This window comes from Prunus mume, linkage group LG3 (assembly GCF_029339155.1).
Source record: "Prunus mume cultivar Tortuosa linkage group LG3, ASM2933915v1, whole genome shotgun sequence".
Taxonomy (NCBI): domain Eukaryota; kingdom Viridiplantae; phylum Streptophyta; class Magnoliopsida; order Rosales; family Rosaceae; genus Prunus; species Prunus mume.
The window spans coordinates 12,975,473-12,988,414 of NC_142700.1; the positions used below are offsets into that span (position 1 = coordinate 12,975,473).

The 12,942-nt window shown below is 37.6% G+C and overlaps 1 pseudogene across 1 annotated transcript; it reads left to right on the forward strand.

Moving 5' to 3' along the window:
- Positions 1-10,023: 10,023 nt before the first annotated feature.
- Positions 10,024-12,417, forward strand: LOC148918781 (tyrosine-sulfated glycopeptide receptor 1 pseudogene; annotated as a pseudogene). Its single transcript, XR_016125122.1, has one exon. The product of XR_016125122.1 is annotated as a tyrosine-sulfated glycopeptide receptor 1 pseudogene (transcript).
- The last annotated feature ends 525 nt before the right edge of the window (positions 12,418-12,942 follow it).

The following is a 12,942-nucleotide window of genomic DNA, read 5'->3' on the forward strand; positions in this document are numbered from 1 at the left end:
TGCCAGTCATAATAACCTCTCAGGATTACTTCCAAAAGATATTTATAATGCAACCAAACTTGAAGAAAATTGCATTGCCTCTCAATTCACTACCTGGAGCCATCAGTGATAAAATTGTCAACCTCACCAACCTTGCCATCCTTGACCTCTACTTTAATCATTTTGGTTGCAAGCTTCCTCTCAATTTGGGGAAGCTCTCCAAGTTGAAGTTTGTGACCTTTGATTTCAACAATTTAGAAGGTGATTTGCCCCCATCTTTGATGAATTGCACAAACCTTATAGAACTGCGTCTGGGAAACAACAACTTGAGAGGTGATATCTCCATGCTTGCTTTTTCAGGACTAAGTCAACTTACTAAAGTTGACCTAAGAATCAATAACTTCACTGGTACGGTTCCAGTAAGCCTTTACTCTTGTAGGTCCTTAAAACCATTCGGTTGACTTGGAATCATCTAAAGGGACAAATACAAGCTGAGATTCTTTCATTGAAATCCTTGTCCTTCCTCTCACTTGGTTACAACCGATTCACCAACCTCATAGGAGCAATGAAGATATTGATGAGTTGCGGAAGCCTTCACGCACTCTTGCTTAGTGGTTCCTTTTAGGGGTAAGGGAATGCCATCTAATGATGACATGGTTGATTTTGATGAATTCCCAAATCCTCGGCTCTTGGGTTTGGTTCTTTCTGACCTCATTGATCAAATACCTTTATGGTTACCAAAGTTCAAGAATCTAGAGATCCTGGCTCTGGGATTTAATCAGATCATAGGGCCAATTCCAAGTTGGTTGGGGACTCTTCCTAGACTGTTTTATATAAGCTTGTCACACAACCGAATTTCTGGTGAATTTCCACAGCAACTTTGTCGACTACCGAGGTTGCTTTATGAACCAATTGCATCTCAAGTAGATAAATATGAATTTGAATTTCTTGTCTTCAGCAACAGCGTCAGCAAAACTGCAAATCAAACTTTTCTATCCCGGAAATTATATTTTTATCTAGAAATGATAGACTTTGCTAACAATAACATGAGTGGTTATATACCTGTTGAGATCGGCCAACTGCAACTTCTCTGCAAGTTGGCTCTTGACTCCAACAACTTCTCCGGCATCATTCCAAACCAAATATCTAAGCTAAAAACAATAAAGATGAGGACAATGGACTTCATCAACTTCCGTGGTTTTATATCTTTGCAACATTGTGATTCATAGTAGGATTTTGGGGAGTTTGTGGTTCTTTAGTTAATAACAAGACAAGGAGATTTGCATATTTTTTATTCATAGACAATGTACAGGATAGGCTCCTCTATGTGATGATAACAGTCACCCTCAACAGGATGAAAAGAAGGCTTAGAGGCTAGATATGTATTATTAATATTGTACTTTTTATTTTGCATTTTCAGTTTGCTTTTCCTTTCTTTTTCTTTTTTTCTTTCATTTTTTTCAAAGTAACTGGACTCAAATTTAAAGGATATATGTTGTTATGTTCATATTGCAGACAAGTGAAGGTTCTGAACCTTGATTTCAACATTTTGCTCCACAGTATGAATTAATAGAAAAGATTTTTATAACATGAATAGGGCATCAATGTATGTTTACATCTGGCTTGACTGTTATCAATTTCAACATTTTTCTCCACAACTCAATGCTCTGTTATTTTTTAATTAAGCCTTTTTAATTTTATGTAATTTTAATTTTAATTTAATTTTTCTCCACTACTCAGTGATACGTGATTTTTTTATGTAGTTGCCTTGATGTGGGCAAACAACTTGGAAAGAATGACTAACCTCCAATTTTCTTATAAAAAATCATCAACAAGAAAACAACTTGGAACTTGGACTTTGATTGACATGGAAGATGCGCTGGTATCATATATCAGCTACCTTAAAAATCAAAAATGAAATTTCAGTATAAGAAGATCTTCGATTGAGGATGAAACTGCTGTTTGTGCCTAATAAAACACGGTCATGAATTGATTGAAGGGACTTCCCTTAGGCCCTAGCGCCTACCGTTTCATCAAGCATTTCGCCCTCCTAAGAGCAAAAGAAAAGCTGCAAAGGCAGAATTCCCTTGGCCTCACGACCGCAGTTTTGAAGGCCGAGGCCGAAGGCCGTAAAAGACACGGTCTGAAAAGCTGTGGTTGAATCGCCACGTGACCTCAGGGCCCCGCGCTTCATTTAATGAAGTAATGCCTCTGACTTCGCAGCAAAACCCACTAGTCACAAGAAGTATTCAATGCACGAGGGAAGTGACTGAAGTCAGGATTTGGTGATGGGAATCAGGGTGGTTAGGCGCAGACATTCTCACAAGTAATCTTACGACTTAGGTCGATCATCAACCACCAAGACAGGCATTAAATGCGCTCCAACGGCCAAGGGGGCGAACCCACGATCAGGGCGGTGGCCAAGATTTGCCGAGATTTATGGGGGTCACACCACCATGCTTCTCAACCCTAGACCACCATGCTTCACGATCCCAAATGCCGATTTGACTACCTACTTGCCTGGCCAGGCTCCACCACGCAGGTCTTGTCAGCCTCGAATGTCCCTCCAGGACTCCTATAAATGCTAAGCTCAGGACTACATTCAAAGGGTTCAAACACTAAAACCAAAAGTCTCCCACAGAGCAAATTATATTTTCCTGTAATGCACTTTCAATACCTTTATTTGCTTTCTTAGGAGTAGTGGTAGACTGTAAGGAAAATCCATTCATCAATAAATCATACGACCCTTGATTTTCAAGACGCCGGAGCACCATCTCTGTTATCGCCTCACTCACCCCATATATCATACGACCGTCGCTCTTTGAGCAACGCGCCGGAGCACCGCCTAAAACCCACCACCAACACCACCACTAAACGGCATTGTAGCTCAGGTCGTGAACCTGACGGCTGAGATTCGTTCCTCACTCGGCCACAATCGTTTGATTAGGAGTCGAACGCAAAACAGGCGCAACATTTAAACCATCTTCTACCCGAACCTCATCATCATCTCGACGCATGGTAGACCGTGCTGGCACGCCCGCGCACAACCGCACCGCATCCAAAAGGAGGACGTCACGTGTTGACGCACATCCCCTCGGCCCGGAGCACCAGGCCGCGAGATTTGCGACGGACCAACAACTGCTTCGGAGTTAATGCCTCATATGCAAGTCACACATAAAATTTCACACGCAATGAACTCCCACATAAATTAGCTTTGTTGCGCTGGAAAGTTGATTTATATTCGAGCTTTTTTTTTTTTGCAAAGGTATTTTTGACTTAATTTCTTCCAATAGCATTTCACTAAGGCATAGTTTAGGTCTACGTAGATTAGCTTTCTATAGATCAGCTTTTTGTAGTTTCTATTGCTCTTTGTCGTTGGTCCTATGGTTCTCTTAGGACCCTAAAGTTATATTGTTCGTCTATATTAGCCGCGAAGTATGGGATTACAAATCTTGGTGATTGGCATTACAAATCTTCCGAGGCCTTTAGTCTTTAAAATCGGACCTGTAATAACTCTATATCATGGGCATAATGGTCTGATTTATATAGCATGGTTTTGATCACTTTTACATACTAAATTTTAGATAGATTGATATCTTCGACGTTTCGACAAGTACCTGCAATTGTATCATATACATCAATTATTAATGTTGCCTGAAATTTATATTTTGTACTAACTACCACACATAACCAACTACGGTATAAAAGATATGATCCCTCTCTAATGTAGTTCACATTGATTGATGCATTTTCTTCTGTCTCAACTACAGTGAGGAAGAAGCAAGGATGAAGATCTACACAGTTTCTCATAGGTGCTATTATGCATTTGGGGCACTTGTGTCTGAAGAGACTTCGTACAAAATCAAAGGTACTTCTGCATCAAATTATTGCTTGGGCTTTTGGTTATTTATTTATTTTTTATTTATAGTCAAATTATTCCAGAATTGCCTAGAGTCCGGTGGGTACTTTTTGTTTCTATTTTGCTTTCCTGGGAAATGAAATTGTGGAGCTATTTTGAGGATCTCTTAGTTGGGTCAGGTCTCTAAAGCCTGTTTGATTTGTATTTCTAATTCTGTGTAGTTGCCTTCTTGTGGGGCAAACAACTTTGAAAGAATGACTATCCTCCAATTTTGAATTTTCTTGGAAGAATCATCAACAAGAAAACAACTTTGAACATGAACGTATAATGTTCGATCAGGCTTGACTGGCACTGTCACTCTCAGGCCATATCTATCTGGCAAGAAAAATATATCTTCCAAAGTCGTTGAAAAATTATCATCATAACGAAAGAAAACACCAATGAGGGAAAGCACACGTCAAACGTGTGGAGATAAGATACTCAAAAGACAAAGATGAGTTCTTAGAAGAATCATCAACAAGAAAAACAACTTTGAGCTTGGACTTTGAGTGATTAACATGGAACATGAGCTGGTATCAGTTATCAGCTGCCTTAAAAATAAAAGGAAATAGTGAAAACATATTCCAGTTTGAATTCAACAAGGATTCTATTTATCACAAATATATCTCGGTCAAGTCCTATCCTGGTGGCCCAAAGGTTTCAATATCAATAATTACCCAAATCTGAAAACGATCAACTACATCCGTGAGATTTTTTATTACTGTTAAAAAAATCATGACACATCCTACTTTGCGCATTTTGAAGGCCTTGTGGTCTGCAAATTAAGTAGGTCAAGTCCACTCCTGGTGGCATTAGTGGGAATATCTCTTATGACCCAATGAGGTCTTCTCTCTGGTTTCATTAGTGGGAATATCTCTTCAACCACAAAATTTAAATTGTTGTTGTTGTTAGCCGATTTCTCAATTCGCAGTGATGTTTGCATCCTTTTCAAGCAAATGGGGTGGATGTTGCAGAGAGTGAAACTGTGAAAAACAAAATGGGAGGTATTGTTTTTTGTTTTTTTAATTTTCTATTTCAAAGTGGGGGGGTTGGGCTTGTTTCATTTTAAATTTTTTTTTAAAGATAAGTGTAGCCTCTATACATTATAATTTTATTCTTTATAAAAAAATGATATTCTCTTTTAGATGAGACATTAACAAAAGTGCCTAAAATTATTTAAAAAATAAATGATTTATGAAGCTACAATGCAATGTTTTGAAAAGAAAATTCGTCGTGTACAATTGAAGTTTGGATGAAAAGTACTATTTTTTTGTTTCTCTAGTGTTATTTTCTTCTAAAAAAATTTCGAAACTTTTACACTGTGACCCTTTGGCCCGATCCACCATTGACCGTGGGGGCCCTAGAGACAATTAAGAACGGTGAAACATGATTTCTTTGTGATTGTAACCCAAGAGAGTTCTCCCTTGGCTATGGCTAAACTTATCCAAGACCCGCAGATTGCACAAAGAATGGGCATAGAAGCGCGACGGCATGTGACAGATTCATTCTCTACAAAAATATTTGGTCAGCATTTGAACATATCAATACCTTGTTGACGTTGCTTGGACGAAAGAAGACTGAAGACTGCATGACCTTGCAGCATAATCTTGTTCAATTGAATCAACTCAGAGACTGATATATTAATTTGTTGGGTTTAATATATCCATCAATTTACTGAGTGTGTGGCTATTGGTGAAGGGATTTCTAGATTAGTTATGTTTTATGCCTTTCGTCTTTTGGTCATGTAGTTAACAGAGGCTAGTGACTTGTGAATGAAGAGAGAGAAGATTTGCTACGAAGGTTCTACTTCTCCTGCAGTTTAACATTAATAAGGACGTCAATGTAATGTTGGATAAGGCTTGGCAACCCCATATATCATTTAAGGATTTTAGTTTCATTGCTCAATCCAATCCCTGATTCGCCCCATTGTATCGATCGGTAAGATTCAATTTTGTAACTTATTAATCATAATCTAACCGCGATTCCGGTTTTTCAATTTTTGGAATATGTAAAATGGGAGGGTTGACTGGCTTATTCATTGATCTTGTAATTTATTTATGCGGAAACATGTAAAGGTTAGTTTATGAGGCCATTCCAGCGTTTGGTTGAGAGCCGCAAAGCATAGGTTTAGGGTAGAGCAAACTTGATGTCTAAACTTTAGACATGAGGGTTTTAGGGTTTAGGGCTTGGGCTACAATAACTGGCTCTAAGAGAGTATATGAAAGCACAACAACTGGCTTCACGCTTTGGGACATGCTGACAAAATATTATCAGAACAGACCACCATTTTCACAAGTTTTATAATCATTTTTAAGCATAATATAATTCTATAAGTTATCATTTCAAAAGACTTATTTCTTCAGATTCCTCTCCCGCCATCTAAAGTGATCAATTTATGCACAAAAGACAACAGAGATTCCTCTCCCCTCCCACATCCGTCCTTTTCTCATCTTTTTACAAAAGACTTAAAATCTTCCCAGAAGTTGAAATGTTCTTCAAATTGGGAGCTACTGTTTCAAAAATTGGAAGTCGTCAAAATGAGACAAAATTTTAGTTTTTGAGTTTTTGGAGCTGCTTACAAAGGGTGAAACTTGTAAGGCCCACTCCGGATTGTATTTCACTAATCCATACCGTCTATTTTGTAGATACTCATTCAAAGATCATCTCTACAAAAAATCACTTGAATCCGATATCATTTGACCACTCAATTGAGTTATTGAAATTTTAGTACTTTCTTGAAGCACCATGTTCATTGATTTTGTAAGACACAATTGGATGTCGAAACGGTTTCCAATTTGTCTAATTTTTTTGTAAGGATGATCTATGAATGAAGACCTGAAAAATAGATTGTGTGGATCATTGAGAAAAATTGTAGGGTGCCCTAAATAGCGTCCCTCAAATAAAATTATTCGAGGATCCTCAATGTAAGGGTACTATATATATATAGGTTAGGATCGAGAGACACACATAAAACCACACTTTTTTACACACATCTTTAGCCCTTAGATCTATTCCAATCTAAAAGTTCAGAATTCATTTAAGATGCACTTAACTGTGCATTTATTATTACTTTATTGGCAAACAAACACAAACTTCTAAAACTCCTCTCTCTCTCATTCTTTTTTTTTTTTCTTTCTATTATCTCTCTATTTTAATTTGATTTCATGTATAACCCATCTACCTGTGCAGCTCTGTTCCTTCCGCAACTCCCTCTGTAATATTCTCTTAACCTGAAGCCATGATAGTAGATAAGATGCTTGGAAAATATCTTATTGCACCAATTAAGATAACTATAGTGAGAATCTCCCCTTACATATGTTCAATGAAATCCAATAGGGGATATGATTTTGGGCTACAAGTTCTCGGATTTGAGATCATCCCACCCATCATGGAACCCATTAAAATGAGAATCCTTTAGGTCCAAATTGTTGAGAGAATTTACCTTACCATTTACTGTGTCAAAATTTATTCTCTCATCAAGTCTCTTGTTACAAATTACTATATGAGTCGGTTCAAGTAGAATTTTGTTTGGATGGTTTATAGTTGTTGACGTTGCTGGGACGAAAGAAGACTGAAGACTGCATGCCCTTGTAGTATAAGTTGTTCAAATATTGAGTCATATATCCATGAATTTACTCCATGTGTGTCATCTTTTATGCCTTTCTTTTTTGCTTGATATACCATTTTCTAAAGCTCATCTGTTTGGTCATGTGGTTGACAGATGGTAGTGACTTGTGAATGAAGAGCGAAGAATAAGATTTGCTTGACCGGCACTGCTTCTCCTGCAGTGTAACATCAATAAGATGTCAATGTATGTAATGTTAAGATAAGACTTGACCGGCACTGCTTCACCTACAGTAGTCGATAGTAACTGCTAGAAGGTCCAGTCCTCTCATCATGCTTTAGACCTAATGTGGTTTACAATTTTGGCTACATTAGTTGAAATCTCTGTTCGACATGTATAGAAGGGGTTTGAAGAATTTGTATTTGTTTGCCAATTTCTTACTTTGAGTACTTTGAAGGCGTTGTGGACTTTAAATTAGGTAGATCAAGTCATCTCCTGGTGGCATTAGTCAATAACTTTACCGGTACATTTCCAATAAGCATTTACTCATGTGGGTCCCTGAAAGCAATTCAATTGACTTTAAATCATCTAGAGGGCAAATACAACCTCAGATTCTTTCATTGAAATACATGTCAATATGTTCGGCAAGTAGTTGTTAACTTGTTGCTCTACCAAGAAACGTTATTATAGTAGTTGCCTTCTTTTGGGGCAAACAACTTTGAAAGAATGACTATCCTCCAATTTTGAATTTTCTTAGAAGAATCATGAACAAGAAAACAACTTTGAACATGAATAGGACTTCAATGTATAATGTTGGATCAGGCTTGACTGGCACTGTCACTCTCAGGCCGCATCTATCTGGCAAGAAAAATAACACCATCTATCTTCCAAATTCCATGAAAAATTATCATCATAATGAAAGAAAACACCAATGAGGGAAAGCACACGTCAAACGTGTGGAGATAACAGTTACTCAGAAGACAAAGACGAGTCATCAACAAGAAAAACAACTTTGAACTTGGACTTTGAGTGATTAACATAGAAGATGAGCTGGTATATCAGCAAGGATTCTCTTTATCACACATATCACGGTCAAGTCCTCTCCTGGTGGCCCAAAGGTTTCAATATCAATAATTTGCATTCTGTGGTTGTTGTTTGCCGACTTCTCGATTTGCAGTGATGTTTGCATCGAAATCTGAAAGCGCATGAACTACATCCGTGAGATTTTTTATTACTGTTAAAAAAAATCATGACACATCCTATACAGCTTATAACAACTCTGCAATAAACAAGTTGTAAGACATTTGCAAGGGAAATCAGACATTTGCAACCAGCATGGATACTGGCAAGGGAAATCAGATATTTCTTAATTTCAAACTCTCATGTCACCTTGACAATATGTGTGTGACAAAACCCTCTCTCTCCAATAACACTTGTATATATAAAACAAAAGAACAAAAAAGAAAAAGAAAGATACAATTCATGAAAATATCAGCTCCCAATCCCTATAAACAAAAGAAAGTGTTACTAACTTACAAAAAACTTAAAATCTTCTCTAAGTTCCAATATAATTAAAAACAGGTTTTTGGCAGATTGGACAGTACAAGAAGATAGGCACAAAACATCTTATGTATACCATACGGTCACTACGGATCATGGAATTTTATGCCTTTAGGCTTAAAAAAGGTAATCACATCAGAATCCTAGGATAGGATTTACACATGAAAAAGATTTATGCTTGTCCTCTACAGACTGCCTCATTTATATTAATTGTATTTTGATATCATCAGTGACATAAAACATAAGAGCAAAAGAATATTGAACTTTTCGGAATGTCCTTCAATGAGGGAAAAGTAATTCCCCCCCTCATCATATTTCGAGAAACATTATGAAATTCCTTGTGTTTAACCTGGTATCTCGAGAGGTGAAAGGAATTTAGTTTGACTGGAGGATAATACACTCTTCTTATCTCGCAAAATTTACTCTACAAGGTTCCAAAGAATGCTCTTAGCTCAAAATATTATGTATAGATTGTATGAACTACCTAAATAAGAATTCTTGAACAGCGAAAACCAGAGCCATTACTCACAACATCACAAAATTTTCATTAATGAAAGATGTAAATCCAGGTTTTTTTTAATGAAACAAGCCCCATAGTTTCAGCAAATCTGTATTTAGCTTAAACAAATTTTTTTTACCGTATTAGTCTAAACATTTTGGGATATTAAATCTTGTCTTAATGTACAGTTATGTCATATTGGGATTCTTATGTGTTCGTCACTCAGAGGGTTGTATGGGATTGCCTTTTACCAATTGTGGATGCTGGGTAAAAAATGCACTTTGGATTATTGTATGAGCTAGCAGACAAGTTATGTCGAGTCCCTAGTTTCGAATACCCAACCCCGCCACGCGACAAACTTGCTTTTCCCACTTTGTCTTTGCTTCCCCAAAGTCTTCCTCACATGCATATAGGAATTTGTCCAATGAGGTCTTCTCTTTGGTTTCATTAGTAGGAATATCTCTTCAACCACACATTTTAAATTGTGGTGGTTGTTTGCCGACTTCTCAATTTGTAGTGATATGTTTGCATCCTTTTCAAGCATCATTGCTCTTATATATGTAAATACTTGTGAGCAACGGCACATACACAAAGAAACATGCTAGTGCAAGCTTATAACCTAATGGCTCATGCCTTCCTTCTCTTCCTCTTATTCTCTTACATTATATCTACACATATTCATGCCTGCAAACAAACTGAACGCAGCTCCCTCATGTCCTTCGCCCACACTTTATCTTCTTCTCCTTTAAATTGGACATCCATTGATTGCTGTCGTTGGAAGGGCATCACTTGTGATCAAGATGGTTGGGTCACCCGTTTGCTCTTGCCTTCCAAAGGACTCAAAGGAGGTATCTCTCCCTTTGCACTTGCAAATCTCACCCACTTGAACCTTTCCCACAATTCACTATATGGCTCACTTGAGACTCAGTTCTTCTTGTCTTTGAATAAACTTGAGATCCTAGATTTGAGCTATAACCGTCTTTCTGGAAAGCTACCACTTTCTTTACCATCCAGCAATATCCAGACAGTTGATTTGTCCAGCAATCACTTCTTTGGTGCAATTCCATCTTCATTCTTCCAACAAGCAAGCAACTTGACTAGTTTCAATGTCAACAACAATACCTTCACAGGGTACGTCCCATCCTCTATTTGTCTCCATTATTCTCCCTCCCTTAGGCTATTGGATTTTTCTTCCAATCAATTTAATGGCGACCTTGCTCCTGGGTTAGGGAAGTGTTCTGAATTGCAGGTTTTTCGTGCCAGTCGCAATAACCTCTCAGGATTACTTCCAGAAGATATCTATAATGCTACTAAACTTGAAGAAATTGCATTGCCTTTCAATTCACTACATGGAGCCATTAGTGATAAAATTGTCAACCTCACCAACCTTGCCATCCTTGACCTCTCCTTTAATCATTTTGGAGGCGAGCTTCCTCTCAATTTGGGGAAGCTCTCCAAGTTCAAGTTTGTGACCTTTGATTTCAACAATTTTGAAGGAGCTTTGCCCCCATCTTTGATGAATTGCACAAACCTTGTAGAATTGCATTTGGGAAACAACAACTTGGAAGGAGATATCTCCATGCTTGATTTCTCAAGGCTGAGTCAACTTACTAAACTTGACCTAAGGTTCAATAACTTCACTGGTACAATTCCAGTAAGCCTTTACTCGTGTAGGTCCCTAAAAGCCATTGGATTGTCTAAAAATCCTCTTGAGGGACAAATAGAAGCTGAGATTCTTTCATTGAAATCCTTGTCCTTCCTCTCTATTGGATTCAACCGATTCACTAACCTCACAGGGGCAATGAAGATATTCATGAGTTTCAAAAGTCTTCACGCACTCTTGCTTACTGGTTCCTTTGTGGGTGAGGGAATGCCATCTGACGATGATATGGTTGCTTTTCATGGATACCAAAATCTTCGGGTTTTGAGTTTGGGTTCTTCTGACCTCAATGGTCAAATACCTTTATGGTTATCAAAGCTCAAGAATCTAGAGATGTTGGAACTGAGTTTCAATCAAATCACAGGGCCAATTCCAAGTTGGTTGGGAACTCTTCCTAAGTTGTTTCACATAAACTTGTCACACAACCGAATTTCAGGTGAATTTCCAAAGAAACTTTGTAGACTGCCAAGGTTGCTTTATGAACCTGTTGCATCTCAAGTAGACGAATATGAATTTGAATTGCATGTCTTCGATGTGACCGCCATAACCCCAAGTCAGAAATTTTCTTTTTTTTCAACAATGATAGACTTATCTAACAATAACATTAGTGGTTATATACCTGCTGAGATCGGACAATTGCAGCTTCTCCGCAAGTTAGTTCTTGACTCCAACAACTTCTCCGGCGTCATTCCAGACCAAATATCTAACCTAAAAAATTTAGAGATTTTGAACCTCTCTATGAATCACTTGTCTGGAAGAATCCCATTGTCATTAGTGAGCCTTAATTTCTTAAACCAATTTAATGTCTCATGCAATAACCTCGAAGGACCAATACCAACAGGAACCCAACTCCAAAGCTTCAACGCTTCTGCATTTGAGGGGAACCCAAAACTTTGTGGTGCGCCACTTCCAAATAAGTGCAAAGACGTGGAAAATGGACTTCATCAACTTCCATGGTTTTATATCATTGCAGCATTGGGGTTCATAGTAGGATTTTGGGGTGTTTGTGGTTCTTTAGTTATTAACAAGACATGGAGATATGAGTATTTTCGATTCATAGACAATCTACAAGAAAGGTTCTATGTGATGATAACAATTTGCATCAACACAATGAAAGGAAGGCTTAAAGGGTAGATATATATTATTAATATTGTACTTTTTATTTTGCATTTTCAGTTTGCTTTTACCTTTTTTTTCTTCTTCATTTCAAAGTAACTGGACTCAAATATAAAGGATATATTTTGTTTGTTCATAAAGTAATGGGCATAGAAAAGTATCAAATTAGTCTCAACCCATTGGACTTTTCTTATTAGCTATCAAGGTATCAAGATGAATTCTCACCGTTGGTAACTAAACTCCAAATAGTTTTGATGACCTCAATAGCTCGAAATTAAGGTCGGCATGGCCTTAGTTGGAGGGTTTTTTGAGCATCATATTCACTTCAGTTCATGCCTCTCTACAAAAAGGAACGATCAGGAGACATTCAAGAACTTTGATGAGCGAAAGCCAAAAACGATCAATGCATTGATTGACAGAGCCTTTTTTGCCACTTGTGCATTAAAATAGGTTTAGCCTAAGTCTGAAAATATCTAGATTTAATCATGACATTTTCTTCTATAAATACAAGAGTGCCTGGACCTGGACTAAACAAAAGACATCCAACCAACCAACTGATTAGACAAAACAAAAACTCAAAAACCAGCCCAGGCTGACCCAAGAAATCAAAGATCACAAGATCTTACAAGCTACCAAAAGCAAACAAGCAATCTTCCTCAAGAAGG